The sequence below is a fragment of the Schistocerca piceifrons genome, chromosome 7 (assembly GCF_021461385.2).
Source record: "Schistocerca piceifrons isolate TAMUIC-IGC-003096 chromosome 7, iqSchPice1.1, whole genome shotgun sequence".
Lineage (NCBI taxonomy): Eukaryota > Metazoa > Arthropoda > Insecta > Orthoptera > Acrididae > Schistocerca > Schistocerca piceifrons.
Genome location: NC_060144.1, coordinates 398,120,493 through 398,141,336, shown reverse-complemented (window position 1 = coordinate 398,141,336; position 20,844 = coordinate 398,120,493).

Here is a 20,844-nt window from a genome sequence, read left to right as displayed (position 1 = left end):
TACACACCAACGTGAATAGTCGTTTTGTTGCCACTTCCCCCAATGATTTTAGAAATTCTGATGGAATGTTATCTATCCCTTCTGCCTTATTTGACCGTAAGTCCTCCAAAGCTCTTTTAAATTCCGATTCTAATACTGGATCCCCTATCTCTTCTAAATCGACTCCTGTTTCTTCTTCTATCACATCAGACAAATCTTCACCCTCATAGAGGCTTTCAATGTATTCTTTCCACCTATCTGCTCTCTCCTCTGCATTTAACAGTGGAGTTCCCGTTGCACTCTTAATGTTACCACCGTTGCTTTTAATGTCACCAAAGGTTGTTTTGACTTTCCTGTATGTTGCGTCTGTCCTTCCGACAATCATATCTTTTTCGATGTCTTTACATTTTTCCTGCAGCCATTTCGTCTTAGTTTCCCTGCATTTCTTATTTATTTAATTCCTCAGCGACTTGTATTTCTCTATTCCTGAATTTCCTGGAACATATTTGTACTTTCTCTTTTCATCTATCAATTGAAGTATTTCTTCTATTACCGGCGGTTTCTTGGCATTTATCCTCTTTGTACCTATGTTTTTTTCCCAACTTCTGTGATGGCCCTTTTTAGAGATGTCCGTTCCTCTTTAACTGTACTGCCTACTGCACTATTCCTTATTGCTGTATCTAAAGCGTTAGAGAACTTCAAACGTATCTCGTCATTCCTTAGTACTTCCGTATCCCACTTCTTTGCGTATTGATTCTTCCTGACTAATGTATTGAACTTCCGCCTACTCTTCATCACTACTATATTGTGATCTGAGTCTATATCTGCTCCTGGGTACGCCTTACAATCCAGTATCTGATTTCGGAATCTCTGTCTGACCATGATGTAATCTAATTGAAATCTTCCCGTATCTCCCGGCCTTTTCCAAGTATACCTCCTCCTCTTGAGATTCTTGAACGAGGTATTCGCTATTACTAGCTGAAACTTGTTACAGAACTCAATTAGACTTTCTCCTCTTTCATTCCTTGTCCCAAGCCCATATTCTCCAGTAACGTTTTCTTCTACTCCTTCCCCTACAACTGCATTCCAGTCGCCCACGACTGTTAGATTTTCGTCCCCCTTTACATACTGCATTACCCTTTCAATATCCTCATACACTTTCTCTATCTGTTCATCTTCAGCTTGCGACGTCGGCATATATACTTGAACTATCGTTGTCGGTGTTGGTCTGCTGTAGATTCTGATTAGAACAACCCGGTCACTGAACTGTTCACAGAAACACACCCTCTGCCCTACCTTCCTATTCATAACGAATCCTACACCTGTTATACCATTTTCCGCTGCTGTTGATACTACCCGATACTCATCTGACGAGAAATCCTTGTCTTCCTTCCACTTCACTTCACTGGCCCCTACTATATCTAGATTGAGTCTTTGCATTTCCCTTTTCAGATTTTCTAGTTTCCCTACCACGTTCAAGCTTCTGACATTCCACGCCCCGACTCGTAGAACGTTATCCTTTCGTGGATTATTCAATCTTTTTCTCATGGTAACCTCCCCCTTGGCAGTCCCCTCCCGGAGATCCAAATGGGGGACTATTCCGGAATCTTTTGCCAATGGAGAGATCCTCATGACACTTCTTCAGTTACAGGCCACATGTCCTGTGGATACACGTTACGTGTCTTTAATGCAGTGGTTTCCATTTCTTTCTGCATCCTCATGTCGTTGATCATTGCTGATTCTTCCGCCTTTAGGGGCAATTTCTCACCCCTAGGACAAGAGAGTGCCCTGAACCTCTATCCACTCCTCCGCCCTCTTTGACAAGGCCGTTGGCAGAATGAGGCTGACTTCTTATGCCGGAAGTCTTCGGCCGCCAATGCTGATTATTTATCAAATTTTAGGCAGTGGCCGGGATCGAACCCGGGACAGAAGACGTTTCTTGATTATGAATGAAAGACGCTACCCCTAGACCACGGGTACCATAGCTTACTGGGACTCAATTTCCTCCATTGTCACTATTGAGCCTATGTTCACAGACACCACTGATGTGGTGGTTCACTCAGTCACCACCGGCATCTTTACTGCAGTAGAATCTGCCATTCCCTGTTCTTCTGGGACCCCTTGGCGGAGGACTGTGCCTTGGTGGTCGCCCGGGATCGCTGAAGGGATTAAAGATTGCAGGCGGGCGCTCCAGCGTCACAAGTGGCATCCCTTATTAGAACACCTCATCGCCTTTAAACGGGTCCGTGCACGGGCTCGCCGCCTCATTCGCCAACACAAGCAGGAATGCTTGCAAAGGTATGTCTCCACCATTGGCCTCCGTGCCTCTCCATCGCAGGTTTGGTCCAAGATTAGGCGACTCTACGGCTATCGGACCCCCATCAGTGTCCCTGCGCTTTCACTGGATGGAGCAGTTTGTACTAACTCCGACATAACTGCCAACCGCTTAGCAGAGCATTTTGCTCAGAGTTCCGCTTCTGCAAATTGCCCACTGGCCTTCTGCTCCCTGAAAGAGCGGTTGGAACGTCAGCCTTTCATTTCACACACGCCACACTGAATCCTACAATGTTCCATTCAGTGAGTGGGAATTCAAAAGTGCCCTAGCTGCTTGCCCTGATATGTCTCCCGGGCCAGATCGCATCCACTGTCAGATGCTGAAACACCTCTCGGTGGACTGCTAGCAACGCCTCCTAGACCTTTACAACCGTATCTGGGTCGAGGGTGAGTTCCCATCACAGTGGCAGGAAAGCATCGTAATCCCCATTTTGAAACCTGGGAAGAACCCATTGGAGGTGGACAGCTGCCACCCCATTAGCCTCACTAACGTTCTTTGCAAGTTTCTCGAACGCCTGATGAGCCGGCGGTTGAGTTGAGTATTTGAGTCTCGGGGCCTTCTGGGTTTCGTAAGGGCCGCTCTGTCGCCGATAATCTAGTGAGCCTCGAGTCTGCCATCTGCACGGCCTTTGCCCGTCGTCAGCACCTCATCACTGTCTTTTTTGACATGTGGAAGGCATACGATACGACATCACATCCTCTCTACGCTTCATGGTTGTGGTCTTCGTAGTCCACTGCCGATTTTCATTCGAAATTTTCTGTCGCATCGTACATTTCTCACTTCATCTGTTTGTAATTTTTTGTTTTGAGTCTGGCCTTTGACCTACGATTTTAGACTGGGTAATTTTTAGTGTGCTTCTAGGTGGTTGGCTTTTCCTTTTTTGTCTCTATGGTCAGCCAACCACTGTCACACTCTGTGTGATTTTAATTCCTTTTGTCTGGTCTCTGTCTAAGTCTTTCTTGTCCTGTGTCGTCAGTTGTCATCTCCATTGTTCGTTTTTGTTCTGTGTGTGTGTTTGAAGTTTTGGAAAAAGGGACCGATGACTGTAGCAGTCTGGTCCCTTCAATCCCACAAACCAACCAGCACTCCTTCCTTCCTCCATCAGCCTAGTGCAGGCTGAGTCCTTTTACCACCCTCCCCCATGAAGTGGTCTGGTGGTGAGCTTCGTTTCCAGCAATTTTCTTACCTTGGTAGCGAAAACGCAAGTGAGCTTTGTTTACCGGCAGATTTCACACTTGGCTCATGATCCTAGGAGGAAGTGTCGGTTGGGTGACTGAGGTTAGTACAAGTGTCCTTTCTTTACGCACAATTTTCTTAGGTTGGTAGCGAAAGCGCAAGTAACCTTTCTTTAATGCCAGAATTCAAACTCGTCGAGGGTTCCTAGGAAGAGGTGGCAGTCTGTTCCTTGAAAAGTAGTTGAAAGTAGGTTGTTGAACACATTTTCATACCTATATGAAATTTAAATTGAATTATTTAATATGATTAAAATTGAAATGGAATTAAGTACTTAGTGAATTGATAGGTTAGACGCGTTATGTGGGTGTTAGCATATTTACAGAAGGCTTCGTCCAGCACGTGAGTGGAGGTGGTAATCGAAGATGTGTGACATAAGAGGTCAGATGCCTGCAGAGCGGCAGCGCGGTGCGTGTCCGGTTATAACGCACGCACGAGAGAGACAGAGAGAGCAGGCCATCTTGAGTCAGTTAACTAAGGGAGTGCATTCTTTGTCGAGCACGCCACGTTGTGGACCGGCCGTTGTGTGACGTCAGGGCAGATTCCACTCTCCAGCAAACAATTTCCGCGCCAAGCATGTTCTTTGTCCGCCACGAAACCACGTGGTGGATCGTTAACTGACCGTTGTGATGCTCGGGAAGATTCCACTGTCAGGCGAACAATTTTGGTGCGAAACATGTGGGAGGAACTAATACACGTGGTGAACGGACAACCTACCATTGTGACGTCAGAATCAGCAGGTTCGAACCAGCAAAACACCTTTACGCCTCTGGAACCGCGCACGGTCCGAGCAGCCGCTGGTCCAGCGGCGTGCGCACGGGCTACCACTGACCAGTGGTGCCAGGGGTACCCTCCTCTGCTGGCGATGATTTGAACTAAGTCAGTTGGAGTCTGGACCTAGTGCCGAGTGCACTGGGTGTCGCCATCTCGAAGATATGTACTCTGTTGGAGAACAAGTGATGACGGTACTGCTTGAAATAAGGACTTCAGTCTTTTCCTTGCAAAATCAGAGGATGTAAATTACGTTAGTACAAGTGCAGTTTATTATTTGACACGATTTTGATAGGTTAGCAGCCAAAAAACATAAGTGACAGTCAAAGTTCGAAGGATGTGGACTATTTCATATGTGTGATAGATTATGGTGTTGGAATTTGAACTTGTAACAGATTTTTGTTATGGTTGTAACGCAAATGGCTTTCTTCCCGCCGAAATCGGACATGTTGAATAAATAATAAATGATAATAATAATAAGTAGAAGTACAGTTTTCGAGACATTATTGTGTTGGAATTTGAATTTGGCGCCATTTTCTAGTGTAGGTAGGCCAATAATGACAAGTAATAATAATAACAATAATAAATGATAATGAATGATAGTGAATAATAATGAATAATAATAAAGACAAGTACTATTTTGCATATATTGTCCTATTGGAATTAGAATTTGGTGTCAATATTTTCTGGTGTGTTAGGTTAGTGGACATAGCACAATAGACCTATTTTCCCGCCAAAATTCAAATTTCGCGCCAATTTTCTGGGGTTTAGGTTAGTGGAGGTAGCCATATTGACCTATTTTCCCCGCCAAAAACCGTCAACTTGAATAGTGTCATGGCGGCACTATCTGGTGGCAAGTGTATGAACTAACACAGTTGGACTATGTACATATGTGCATGATATAAGTAATAATAAATGATAATAAATAATAACAAATGATAATGAATGATAATAAATGCTAATGAATAATAATGAATAATAATAAAGACAAGTACAGTTTTGCATACAATATCCTGTTGGAATTTGAATTTAACGCCAATTTTTTTCTGGAGGGATATGTTAGTGGGCATAGCCCAATTGACCTATTTTCCCGCCAAAATTCAATTTTCCCGCCATTTGTATGGCTGTTAGGTTAGTGGACATAGCCCAATTGCCATATTTTCCCACCAGAATACGCCATCCTGAATGACTTCATGTGTTGTTGCCAAGTCTACACACCTTCATCTTGGATGACGTCATTGCCGCCATATTGAATAAATGTGGCAACACAGCAGAGTGGCCCCATACATACCTTGCCCCACTACTAACGTTCATTTCATTCCTAGTCAATATGCTACTCATGTTGTTATGTCTGTAGTATACATATATAAAAACTTCAATATCTATGAAAATGTTATAAGGCAAATGGGAAGAGAAAAGTATCATGTGCAATTAATGAGGATACTGGCTTCTGAATGTTCCACTGTAAATATTGCAGTACAGATTTACAATAGTACTCCACATAAAATAAAAAATATTTCATCATACTGATGTAACGGAACCCTAAGACCATCCTTACTGCATCACTGTTTCTCTTTAGCAGCAGAATCTTTAAAATATGTGAAATACAAGCACTGAAACAAGAAAATGCAAAATACCTTACTGCAATTAGTGCAAGCTATCTTGTAGATAAAGCCAACAGAACAAACTAACTCATCCCAGGGAGCTCACAACTCTTGTGATATGTGCTTGGCTACCATGTGTCCCCAGCCTTAGTATCGTCACTTCCCTTCCGTGCTGCAACTTCATACTTCCGCTGTCTCTTTCCCCCTCTGTCTCTCCATTAGATTGTTTTCTTGGCACAGACCTTTCTTGGAACTGGTTTATGATTTGGGGCTCGAGATTCAACTTACAGTGTTTTCCTTAAGTAAATATGTGGTCCCCATTGTTGGGTTCGGCCTGCAGCAATTTTTTTTAAATTCTCCAGAAGTGCAGACTGTGCAGGGAAGGGCCCCCATCCTGGTATATGCTCCGCTTTTGTCTTTGCACTTTTTCACCCTTCCCTTAATAAGGCAGTACACCCAAAACCCAGCACAGTAGTCATCTCAATGTGAGGGGGTCGTCAGTTACCTGCACTGTGGTAGCCCGCTGACCATGCACAGATTGCATGAAGTCCCTGTGCTGAAAACTCACCATGTATATCTAGGAGCAAGGGCCCATCGTGACTGAAGCACTGGAACCCCAATACACTAGTTGTACATGTGGACATTGCTGAGGCTGGGTGTTGCCCTTGGGGCGAGGGGGGGGGGGGAGTTCAGAGTGGGTGGCACCATGGCAGATGAGCCACAAATGAAGCAGCTGAAGTTATGTCCTCCTGATGGCCAGACAGCCCCAGCAGCCACTAAGGAAAGAAAGCCCTAATTTGAATCAGAGAGATATGACCCTAAAATATTTTTTTCCCAGACTAGGGCTGAGTAGCAAGCTGAGGAATACTCCCCGCAATTCTTGGTTTTCACAGGGATTGATGGGACTCCTTTTTTGCTACAAAGCCTTTACCCTGTGTAGAGAAGACAAGAAGTGTCAGCCATCTCTAAAATGAAAAGTGGGTCCGTTTAGATGAAAACAGCATCCCCTGCCCAGCCATGGTCGCTATTCGCCTATAACAAACTGGGTGACGTACCAGAGTCTGCCGCTTCCCATTATAGTCTAAATATGGTTCAGGGCATCATTTATCACCAAGACCTACTCTTCCAATACGATGATGAGCTGTGCACCAACTTGGCACGACAAGGTGTACAATTTTCCCCATTATGTCCATGGGGGCCAAAGAACAATAGTGTTGCTACCAGTGTCTTCATTTTGGCCTTTGAGGGCAATACATTGCCTGAAAAGATCGAGGTGATGATATACTGATGTAAACAAAAGTGTAAGTTCCTACCCTCCTCCCATGCAGTTCTTCATGTGTTTGAAACTGAGGCAGGTCTTCACATTGCAACGCTAGAACCATGTGTAGAGATTGTGGATGACCACTGCATATGAACACTCCATCTGTGTCAACTATGGAATGCACTATTCCCCCTGCTTGCCAGATTGCACCGCTTTCCAGAGAGAGAGGAGAATACAAGAGCATAAGACTCTGAAGAAACTAACTTATCAAGGAGTCAAGAAGTAAGAACAGTTTCCCCCACACGTATAACAGTGTCGAATGCCACAATTATGACGATGTCGACTCCTTTAGCAACAGCACTCTCGCCCATTACGCCTACTACTTTGGGACCGTTGGCTTCCAGTTCACTGGGGTCTACATCTACATTTATACTCCGCAGACCACCCAACGGTGTGTGGCGGAGGGCACTTTACGTGCCACTGTCATTACCTCCCTTTCCTGTTCCAGTCGCGTACGGTTCGCGGGATGAACGACTGCCGGAAAGCCTCCGTGCGCGCTCGAATCTCTCTAATTTTACATTCGTGATCTCCTCTGGAGGTATAAGTACGGGGAAGCAATATATTCGATACCTCATCCAGAAACGCACCCTCTGGAAACCTGGACAGCAAGCTACACCGCGATGCAGAGCGCCTCTCTTGCAGAGTCTGCCATTCGAGTTTGCTAAACATGTCCGTAACGCTATCACGCCTACCAAATAACCCTGTGACGAAACGCGCCGCTCTTCTTTGGATCTTCTCTATCTCCTCCGTCAACCCGACCTGGTACGGATCCCACACTGATGAGCAATACTGGTTCTTGCTTCCCAGCTGGCGACAAATCACCTTCCAATGGCTTCCCTCACCAGGAAGAGGTTTCTTGGTACATTTCTTCCCAAGGTTTTGCCAGTTTACGACTAGACACAAGCCAGTGGCTGAAAGGACTGCTGGTTGCAGGGTTTCACAATCAACATCACAACCTCAAACTGATTCAGTTCTCTAAGAAGAGGACACATAAGAAGAAGGCCTCCAAGGAAAAGAAGATTGCGGTGGCCCACATGCCACCAGATATCCTGCATGCTCCATTCTTGTATACGAGGCAGAGGTTCTGGCATGCCCTGAGGCCCTCTGTCACACCACAACAGAATCAAGAACCTATGCGTGTTGTCGTCATAACCTCTCAACCAGTGGTAGCAGGCAACCCTAGAGCGTAACTTGATCCCACGGTCCGTTCCTGTCCTCACAGTACATGGACAACATTATTGCCCAGTGGAATTGTAGCGGTTTTTCTATCATCTTTTAAGCATTTCCCTTGCCTTCTGCATCACCCTTTAGGATACTTCGTTTGCAGTAGCATGGAACCCAACCCTTCGTGGATATCATGGACATTTTAAGAACTGTGCTGCCATTGACTGTTTGCATGTATGTTTTGGACACTCTACTTAGCGAACTTGTGCCTCTTAATACACCTTTGGATATTGTGGGTGTTACAGTAAGGGCATTACAGAATATTACCATCTGCAATGTTTCCATCCCTCCTGATGGTAAAATGCTTCAGAGCATAGTGTTCGCATTAGTTTCTCAGCACCACGATTTTAATGCTGGTAACACTTGGACTTCAGCAAAGCCTCGAAAACTTACTAAAACAACTTGACCTTTGCCATTTGAAAATTGGTGCAGCACATACTTCAGTGTTGTACACAGAACTTTCTCAGTGTTTGACCTTTCCATCTGCAGCGCTTGTCTTCTCCCAACCATCTACTTGCGAGTCTGTAATACCCTATGTGATAGTGACCACTTCCCGATCTTCCTGTCCCTCCATCAGCATCACTCCCCTGCACACCTGCCCAGATAGGCTTTCGCCTTTTTTGTCGCCCTTGGCTCTCTATCAAATGGAAATATCAATGAGGCAGTCCAGAATACGGCCTTTACTCCAGCAGCTGATATAGTGACCCCTGTTTCTCAGGTCTGACACAATGAAGACAGTACCTTGGTGGTCATCAGAAATTCCACAGGCCATTAGAGAGCGTAGGCAGGCTCCCCAACGCCGTAAGTAGGACCCATCGATGGAGCACCTCGCTACTTTTAAGTAGCTCTACGCCCAGGTCCACCACCAAATAAAATGACAGAAGCGAGAATGCCAGGAACAGTATGTTTCAACCATCGGACCACATGCCTCACCTTCCCCGGTTTGGACATAGGACATCTCTACACATACCAGAAATCTGCATGTGTACCTTTGAATGGCGCTGTCTACACTGATCCAGATACTATCACTGGATGTTTTATATTTTGCTCTGAATTATGGTCCCTCTACTACATCTGTGAATTATCAAACTGCCTTTCGTGTCCTAAAACAGCAGGTGGAGTGAAAGAAATTATCCTTTTCTACGCGCCACCTGGAGCCATAGAAGTTTCATTCAGTGAGTGGGAAATCGTCAGTGTCCTAGCCCCTCCCCCCCTCCCTCCCTTATACAGCACCAGGGCAAGACCGCATCCACAACCAAATGGTCAAGCAGACATCAGTAGATCGTCAGCATGATATCCTTGTCATTTTTAACTGGATCTTGAAAGAAGGCGAGTTCTCTTCGTAATGGCGAGCAAGCATCCAGTACTGAAATCAGGCAAGCGCTCTTTATTGATGGACAGTTATCGCCCAGTTAGTTCTGTGTAAGTTGCTCGAATCAATGGTGATCCGGGAGCTGTGTTGGCTCCTTGCGCCCTGGGATTTCTGGCTTTGTGCCAGGGTGCTTTTCGCCAAGGAATCTGCCATCTGAACAGCTTTTCCGGGAATCAGTATCATATAGCCGTCTTCTTCAACCTGCAAAAGGCTTATGATACTACACAGCGACACCGCATCATCACTGCCTTACATGAGTGGGTTCTTTGGAGTCCACTCCCGATTTTCATCCAGAACTTCTTGTTTCATCAAATTTTCCAGGTTCAAGTTCGCGCCTCCCACAGTTTTCCCTTTAGTCAAGAGAATAGGGCTCCACTGGACTCTACACTGAGTATCCCTCTCTTTCTAGTAGCGATCAGTGGTGAAGTCACAGCAGTGAAGACCTCAGCATCACCCTCCTTGTATGCTGATGACTTTTGCCTCCACTATTGCTCCTATAGTGCGGGCGTCGCTGAGCGTCAACTGCAAGGCTCCATATGAAAGGTGGAGACCCTCAATGGTGGCCTACGGTTTTCAGCTGTCAAGATTCAGATCATGCCCTTCTTTTGACGTTGAACCATGCACCTACAACCAGAACTTTATCTTGACGACGAACTACTCAATGTAGCGAAGTCTTATCGCTTTTTAGGACTAGTCTATGATGCCCATTTGACATGGATTCCTTTTCTTCACCAGCTTCAGCGAAAGTGCTGGCTGCATCTTGGCAGCCTCAGTAATACCAGCTGAGGTGCACATCGCACTACCCTCCTGCACCTTAACAAAGCTCTGATACAATCGTGTCTTGATTATGGGAGTCTGGCATACAGTTCAGCGTTGCCCTCATCATTGTGGTTACTGGGTCTAATACACTACTGCAGGGTTCGATTTGTGACAAGAGCCTTTGGAATTAGATCAGTGAAGAGCTTACTCATGGAGACTGGCTTCCCTCCTCTGTCGATCATGTGTCAACAACAACTTGTCAATTATGCTACACTCGTTTGCTGCTTGTCTATGAAATCAAACAACCATCTCCTCCTTCCAAAGACCAGCCAGCAGTAAACCGACTCTTGAGATTGGTATTTCAGAAACAAACCTCTTATCAGTAATATGCCATCAAGTTTTGGAGATCTGGAATATGCAATGGCTCATTCCGACTTCACCAAACAAATAACGAGTGATAAAGGAGTCTACGAATCTGTGAAGGTCCTCATTGCAGGCGTCCTCAATGTAGGTCTCTTGCAAGGATTCTACCATCCTTTGCCAAATTTAGCTGGCTCACGGTCGACTTGGGCACATGGGCCCACCCCACTCTCCTTGTGGTTCTCATTTGGCGGTGGTCCACATCTTTCTCAACTGTCCCAATCGAGCTACCCTACGGCGGACTCTTAATCTCCCGGAGTCACTATCCTTGTTGTTAGGAGCGGTTTGTAACCTCCCTATTCCTTATCAGGCAACTGGACTGCGATATAACTGACCGTTATCGCATATGCCTAATAAAATTTTACTGTGAGTAAGGCTAACGTTACCGAAGGAACGTAACACTGGTTGGTGGGAGGAAAGTGTACAATAAACCTTTCTGAAGGATGAATCTGTTCTAAACTTAATCTAAACGCTGATGATTATTTTAAAATGGCAGAAATATACTGCAATCGCTCACGAACAAAACAGGAGGAGGAAGGGGTACCAAGTAATATGTAATGCAAAAGATACTGATAATACACGAAAATAAATTACCTAAAAAGGCGATAATTAAAGGGTCGCCAGCCCGCTAGGGCAATGCATCTTCAGACTCCTAAGAAAAGTAATGACAAAACTTTAAGCCAATAATCACTTGGGTGGCATCGGAAGGTTGTCACACTTTTCCACAGAACAACAGTTCACGAGAAAATAAGTGAATAAGAAAGCACTGAGTTTGCAGTTACTCATACTGAAATATTAAATTTAGAAAGTAAAATTAAATGGAGTTACTGGTTAAATATATGTTACTAAAACTATGTTATGTAAAAAAATTACTTCTGGTAACCTCAATGTAACGTAATGCAAAATTTAGAAAAGGGCATGCAATTTACTTTTGATTAATGAAAAACTGAATTCCCTTGAAGCAAATGAGTAACTGATTTTACTTTTAATATAACAACAATAAAATACATACAAAGCCAGCAGAAGTCACTCGCTAAGCTGAATACAGAATAAATGAAATTGTCCACTCTTAATATGAGCTGTATTTTTAGTTATTAGGTTTGCCTGTGAAATTTTAAATTACTTTAAGTGGGTGAAGTTAATACTCAAAACTGCAAATTAGTTAAGCCTGTGTCATGCAATACAAGAATAAACAGTTACTGAGGCAGAAAATTTAGACCGAAACTGATCGTTAGCGGTCAACCAATAATTATTCAATTTTCATAATTTTACTACACTCTGTGATTGTCTGGAAAGGAAGGGGACGATGCTTGGTAATAAAGTCTGAGGACAACGACAACACAAACGCGCTGCAAGTTTCAACTATTGCAGGTTATTATTCAAGTCAGCCATACTTTGTGAAAGAAATGTTACTGGGTAGTGTCTCTATAATACTCTGTCACTTCAGCCGGCCGAAGTGGCCGTGCGGTTAAAGGCGCTGCAGTCTGGAACCGCAGGACCGTTACGGTCGCAGGTTCGATTCCTGCCTCGGGCATGGATGTTTGTGATGTCCTTAGGTTAGTTAGGTTTAACTAGTTCTAAGTTCTAGGGGACTAATGACCTCAGCAGTTGAGTCCCATAGTGCTCAGAGCCATTTTCTGTCACTTCACGCTTTTAGGATGTTGTGGCTGTGCGAATGACGAAGAATGTAACCGACGACAATGTCGGGCTGCCGCTGTTGCTGCTGGTTGACAACCCCGTCTCGTCTCCAACGAACACTTCCGCTCTCTTTCAAAACCCAAACTGCTCTCCTTTCTCTCTGCTCGCAGCACGACAGAGACTCTCCATACGCAAAGATAAACAACGGTACAGCTACTACCATTTTGTCGTTGCTATCAATACATTTAAATAGAGTTTACTTGGCATTTACCCAGCAATTCACAATACTTTCATTGTAATTGCAATCAATTATATACATTCAGAGCTATGGTCGCAGGTTAGAATCCTGCCTCGGGCATGGATATGTGTGATGTCCTTCGGTTAGTTAGGTTTAAGTAGTTCTAAGTTCTAGGGGACTGATGACCTCAGATGTTAAGTCCCATAGTGTTCAGAGCCATTTGAACCCATACATTCAGAAATAAATAAGCTATGACATCGATTGCATATTAAATACAGTTTCTGTAATAAACCTTACAAAATCAGAAGTACAGCACAGGTTATGAACGGATATTAAACCGCGAAAAGTTTTGGATAGTGCAGAAGGTATATTATTTGTATTTTCGGTGTTACGAGTTGACTTAGTTTTATGTTTTATTCTGAAGGGGGATATTACCAATCTCCTTAAGGGAGAGCCACCCTGCCCAAACAGGGCTGTGGTTGCCTAGCTTGGGGGCCCACCTCAGCCCTCACACTGCAGGCTCTTTTACTCTTCCTGCCTGTCTCGCGTCGAGTGGTCAAATTATTCGTATTTTTTCTCTCTGTGGTTCTCTTGCACTGACCGTGTTTCTAGTCTTTTCTAGTCTCAAAACCGATTAGATAACGCGAGGATAGGTAACAGAATATTTAGATCTTATGAGACGCAAATCAGCAACACATAATACTCTTACAGCACTAGGTCTCTGCTCATTATACTATAGCGACCAGCTACGATTTTGGATCATATTTTGCATCTTACCTTGTCCTTAAAAGATTTAATCGCAGATATGTTACTAACTCGCATTTAATTACAACAAATCGTACCAAGAACAATGCGTTTTTGATCGATCTTCACTGAGTCGTTAGTTTCCTTGAAACAGCGTACTTTCATAACACTCAAGTTACAAGAACAGTAAGTCAAATACGAAACACACCAAATACGAGCTTTAGCTGAAAGGTAATGTGGCGTCTCTGACTCTCTAGTGAAAAGAAATAGTCTATGAGTCACATAGGTGACTTTTTTTCCATCTCACTGGTCCACTTTCAAACGCGTGTTCAGAATATCTGTCATGCTTAATATTGTTCCGCACGTTCAGAAAGACACCCCCACTTGCTTTGTCCACGCTATGACGTCGGAATCGCAACATGCTCAACGTTTACGTTCGAATGCACGGTCCGTGTGCCAACAGCTTAAGGTTGTTATTGTAGATTTTTCTTTAAATATCTTTTTTAATTACACAGTCTCAGAAGTTGTTAGTGCGAGCCAGCACACAGGTTTCGTCAAATTTGAAATGGTGACCGTTTTCTAAAGCAAGGGTTCTGTTCGCATACTTGATAAAAAAAAAAAAAAAAAAAACGGCCCACGGTATCTATTTACTTCTGTCTGATTATTGCAACTATTAGTAACAACAATAGCAAGAATTAGATTGTGCCCTCCGAACACATCAGGGACACTTTTTTTTTAAAAAAAAAATATCGTACAGTAGCTTAGCGAGCACTGCTTCGCTGGGGTAGCCTGTGATGTATGCAGTGACTTCTTTTGTTTTCCTTTAACTGAATTTTATTGTTGATCACAAACTGCCACACTTTCTAAACTTTTCACCCTAATTAGGGCCATAGAAGCATTGTCTTTTACGGATATACTTGGTGACGTTACCATAGAAACTTTGATTCCCTAACACATTTCCTTATATTCAGCCGAGGAGTAGAATACTAATTATCTTATTTGGCTTTAAAATTTTTTAATATAATGAAATTCTTCTAGAAAGTCTTAATACCCTATTTCACCTCCTTATCATCTGTATTCCCAAAAACCTTGAAAGACTCTTTAATTCCTAACAGAGAAACCAGATACAAATTTTCGTAGATTTAGCCTTGAAAATGCTTTCATAGTGAAATAATCTCATAAACTCTCCATCGTGTATTTCACTTTCTTATGTGGTTGAACTCTGAAAATATAATGGAAACTTTTTTTTTCATTTCTAACCGAGAAGCCATATACCGGTTTTCAAAGACTTACCATTAAAAGTTATTTCGATATGAAATATTTTCATTAACATTTAGCTGTTGAATTTCCAAAAACCGTGAAATGCATATTCTTTTTTGTTCCTAACAGATACGCCGAATATCAATTTTCATAGACGTAGCTTTAAAAGTGCGTTAGTAGTACTTTAATAATTATTTATTTCAAAAAAAGAGTTTCATCCCCAGTTTCACCCCCATGAACCATGGACGTAACGTTGGTTGGGAGGCTTGCGTGCCTCAGCGGAACAGATAGCCGTACCGTAGGTACAACCACAACGGAGGGGTATCTGTTGAGAGGCCAGACAAACGTGTGGTTCCTGAAGAGGGGCAGCAGCCTTTTCAGTAGTTGCAAGGGCAACAGTCTGGATGTTTGACTGATCTGGCCTTGTAACGTTAACCAGAACGGCCTTGCTGCGAGCGGCTGAAAGCAAGGAGGATCTACAGCCGTAATTTTTCCCGAGGGCATGCAGCTTTACTGTATGGTTGAATGATGATAGCGTCCTCTTGGGTAAAATATTCCGGAGGTAAAATACTCCCCCATTCGGATCTCCGGACGGGGACCACTCAGGAGGACATCGTTATCAGGAGAAAGAAAACTGGCGTTCTGCGGATCGGAGCGTGGAATGTCAGATCACTTAATCGGGCAGGTAAGTTAGAAAATTTAAAAAGGGAAATGGATAAGTTGAAGCTTGATACAAGGGGAATTAATGAAGTTCGGTGGCAGGAGGAACATGACTTCTGGCCGGGTGAATACAGGGTTATAAATACAAAATCAAATAGTGGTAATGCAGGAGTAGGTTTAATGACGAATGAAAAAATAGGAGCTCGGGTAAGCTCCTACTAACAGCATAGTGAACGCATTATTGTAGCCAAGATATATACGAAGCCTACGCCTACCACAGTAGTACAAGTATATATGCCAACTAGCGCCGCACATGATGGAGACTGAAGAAAAGTATGATGCGATCAAAGAAATTATTCACATAGTATAGGGACAAGAAAATTTAATAGTAATGGGGGACTGGAAATCGACAGTAGGGAAAGGAAGAGAAGGAAACGTAGTAGGTGAATATGGACTGGGGGGGAATGAGAGGAATCCGTCTCGTAGAATTTTGCACCGAGCATAACTTAATCACAGTTAACAATCGATTTAAGAATCATGAAAGAAGATTGTATACATGGAAGAGGCCTGGAGACACTGGAAGATTTCGGATAGATTTTATGCTGTTAATACAGAGATTTAGGAACCAGATTTTAAATTGTAAGACATTTCCAGGGGCAGATATGGAATCTGACCACAATTTATTGATTATGAATTGTAGATTAAAGCTGAAGAAACTGCAAAAAGGTAGGAATTTAAAGATATGGGACATGAATAAAGTGAGAGACCCAGACGTTGTAGAGAGATCAGTAGGGGACGATTGACAAATACAGTGTAAAGAGATACAGTAGTAGAATGGGTAGCTTTGAGAGATGAAATACTGCAGACAGCAGAGGATCAAGTAGGTAAAAAGACGAGGGCTAGTAGACATTCTTGGGTAACAGAAGAGATATTGAATTTAATAAATGAAAGTATAAGATATAAACATACATTAAACGACGCAGGCAAAAAGAAATGCGAACGTCTTAAAAATGAGATCGACAGGAAGTGCAAAATGGCTAAGCAAGAGTGGTAGAGGACAAATGTAAGAAGGTAGAGGCAGGTATCACTAGGAGTAAGATAGATACCGCCTATAGGAAAATTAAAGAGACCTTTGGAGAAAAGACAACCACCTGTATGAATATGAAGTGTTCAGATGGAAAACCAGTCTTAAGCAAAAACGGGAAAGCAGAAAGATGGAAGGAGTATATAGAGGGTGTACACAAGGGCGATGTACTTGAGAACAATATTATGGAAAGGGAAGAGGACGTAAATCAAGATGAAATGGGGATACGACACTGCATGAAGACAGAGCGCTGAAAGACGGAAGTCAAAAAAAGGAGCAAGAATATAATAATTCCAATACCAAAGAAAGCAGGTGTTGACAGGTGTGAAAATTACCGCGCTATCAGTTTAATAAGTCACGGCTGCAAAATATTAACACGAATTCTTTACAGACGAATGGAAAAACTGGTAGATGCCGAACTCAAGGAAGATCGGTTTGGATTCGATAGAAATGCTGGAACACATGAGACAGTACTGATCATACGACTTATCTTAGAAAATAGATTAAGGAAAGGCAAACCTACGTTTCTAGCATTAGTAGACTTAGGTAAAGCTTTTTGACAATGTTGACTGGAATACTATATTTAAGTTCTAAAGGTGGCAGGGGTAAAATACAGGGAGCGTAAAGCTATTTACAATTTATCCAGAAACCTGATGGCAGTTATAAGAGTAGAGGGGCATGAGAGGAAATCAGTTGAGAAGGAAGTGAGACAGGGTTGTAGCCTATCAGCGGTGTTATTAAATCTGCATATTGAGAAAGCATTAAGGGAAACAGAAGAAAAATTTGGAACAGGAATTAAAATCCATGGAGAGGAAATAAAAATTTGAGGTTGCCGATGGCATTGTAATTCTGTCAGAGACAGCAAAGGACCTGAAAGATCAGTTTAATGGAATGGACAGTGTCTTGAGAGTTGGATATATGATGAACATCAACAAAAGCAAAACGAGGATAATGGAATGTAGTCGAATGAACTCGGGTGATGCTGACGAGATTATATTAGGAAACGAGACACTTAAAGTAGTAGATGAGTTTTGCTATTTGGGGAGCAAAATTACTGATAATGGTCGAAGTAGATCGTATATAAAATGCAGTCTGGCAATGGCAAAGAAAGCGTTTCTGAAGAAGAGAAATTTGTTAACATCGAGTATAGATTTAAGTGTCAGGAAGTCTATTCTGAAAGTATTTGTATGGAATGCAGCCATGTCTGGAAGTGAAACATGGAGGATAAATAGTTTAGACGCGAAGAGAACAGAAGAGTTCGAAATGAAGAAGAATGCTGAAGATTAGATGGGTAGATCACGTAGGTAATGTGGAGGTACTGAATAGAATTGGGGAGAATGGGAACTTTTTTCACAAAATGACTAAGAGAAGGGACCGGTTGGTAGGACACGTTCTGAGGCATCAAGGGATCACCATTTTAGTATTGGAGGGTATCGTGGAGGGTAAAAATAGTCGAGGTAGACCAAGAGATGAATATACTAAGCAGATTCAGAAGGATGTAGGTTTCAGTAGTTACTCAGAGATGAAGAAGATTGCACAGGATTGAGTACCATGGAGAGCTGCATCAAACCAGTCTCTCGACTAAAGACCAAAACAACAACAACAACAACAACAGCGTTTAAATTATCAGAAATGCTGAAACAAGAATTTCATTATTTCTGATCGAAGAGTCAAATACAAATTTTCGTAAGTTAGCTTCACAGTCTCTTAATAGGGAAGTATTTTGAAAAAAATCTTTCATCCGCTATTTCACCCGTTTGTGGAAGGAATTTGAAAAATTCCCTTCGAAATTTGTAACTGAGTAATTACGAATATTTCACTAGATATTTTTGCACTAATTCGTTGACAAGTTAGTTGGTTAATTGATTAGTTAAAGTTTTCTTGTTTCCATCTATATTACTTTTAATTCATTTAGAATATTTTAATATTTGAAAGGTCATGACATATAAACGACAACAGAACAGTAGTCATCATTTTAATATCAGTTTCTAAACTGTTGTACTCGAACTGATCATCCATAAAGTAAATAAAGACGAGTAGAAATTCATATTTTTTTAAATTTGGAAATGTTCTGACGTTTGCACATTTGGTGTGACGTGTGTGCGCGAATCTTTGAAACAACAACTGACAGATCACTTTCCATCTGCATTTTAGGCCAATGTTTCGTGTTGTATAAGGCCATTGTGCAAATAGTTCACTCACTGTCGTTACCGATTCTTAAATGTTTGGGAAGTACAACACTGCCGATGATGGGTGACAGAGGCTGCATAATGAAACATTACTCGCGACTTTTCTTAGCATTCCTTGTTCATGTGGAATAAGACAGGAAATGAACGATAGGAAAACTTTCTGAGTTGGTTCATGGAAATAAGAATCTTACCGCTAACAATTCTTTTTCACTGGAAGTCTTTTTCTTACAAGATATTAAATATAAATCTTGCAATGAAAGCCAGCGTCTCCCCTACAACTCTCTGCGCATCCCCCGCTGCCCTCCCTACACTTCTTGGGGGCTGTAACTTTAATTAGTCTCAGTAATTGCTGTTTTTTGTCGGAGTCCTGAAAGTCGATATGGTTTTGTCTCTTTTCAGAAGGCGGCTTATTTTGCCAGACTCGGAGCCACAGAACGGCAAGACAGCAAGTTTCTTTTCCTGCTCCTCGTCGGTGGTCTTATTGTCGTTCTTGCTTGAAATAACTTCAATTATTTGATGAACGTTGTAGCCGTTGTTCCGGAGTACCTTGCATAGGTGGCTCAGCTCGTGGGATTGGGTTCTCACATAGCCTACATATATTAATAAAACAGGAAGAAGGTACAAAAGAGACACGAGAAGGTAGAGTTGAGGTAGTCAGCAACGTTTGATGCGATAGCTGAAGAAGTTCTACAGTCTAAAACAAGTGTAATTTGTACAGCAAAATAAAAAAAAAATTGTATTTCAGAGAAACGTGTGACAAAATGAATACAAGCAATAAAAGAGTATTGGATACAACGACGTATATTTTTCAGTAGGGACGAGGATGAGTTTATTGATATACCTTCCAGGTACAGTAACTGAGTCCTATATAAGGGCTTTGGCGTAAACAAACTGTTCCTACTGCTTCATTATTGTCGATTTATTCTCGAATTATTTTAATGCACTGTTTTTTTTGTGTTTATATACTAAGTAGAAAAACTTTGCGCTGCACAAGCTTTAAAATTATTTACATGTAAATACAGATGACTCGGACCAGATGACTGACAAAAAAGACAAGCATGTAGAAGGAAGCACGAAACGTAATGTAACTTCACGTGTTCTTAGGGTATGTGATGTTAATCCTGTGATTACAATATCGAGTCATATTCACAAAGGACTTCACAGTAAAGGTCCTCTGATGAGTATGATGTTGCACCGCCTCTGACGTCAATGCATGCGGTTCGGAAAGGTGTGGTGAAGCTGCAATAGTCTTTCCTGAGGTAGGCTGGCTAAGGGAGTACTTCGTTATCAAGTAGACAGTCGAGTTAGAAATGTGCCAAATTTTGGATGAGCAGTGTCATATCGAAAAATGACATCACGATACTGTCCGTGAAACACACGACAGTGCTAGATGTCCATAGTGTGTCGATGTGCCGCCAGATTTCCCTAAACCACTACCACGGGTGACCGACGCACGCCACACCTTGACGCCAATTGTTAGACCATTGTTCGTGTTTAAAACATTAGAAGACTACGACGTTTCTCTATTTCTAGTTCCATACTCGCAGACAATGGTTGTCTGGGGTAGTGCAGCACCACGATCCACAGCACTGTGCGACGTCATTTATCAGCAGTCCACGCTACCTGGTGACGGCATCTCTCTAAACGCAGCCGTTTGTGATGTGGTGTTGAGGGAAGCTTACAAATGGGACACTATAGTAATTCCCTAGCGTCATTGTTGCTAGTTCCCCTCCTACGGCGCAGGACGCCACAGAATGTTTCTTCTCGGCCGCAGGAGCAAATGTCAAGAAGGTCCCCATGCGGGTCACTATCACATCCGAACACCCCACAAATTTGGATACTACATGAGTTGACCAGCAGTCCTAAAGGAGACCCATAATCACACCCCATTCAAATTCTGTGAGTAGCTGATAACACAGTCTCAAACAAGTATCCGGCATCTCCTGAGTCCTTCACAGTGATCTGTCAACATGTGACCCATTCACACCCTTATATATCCTACCTGGCATGGTA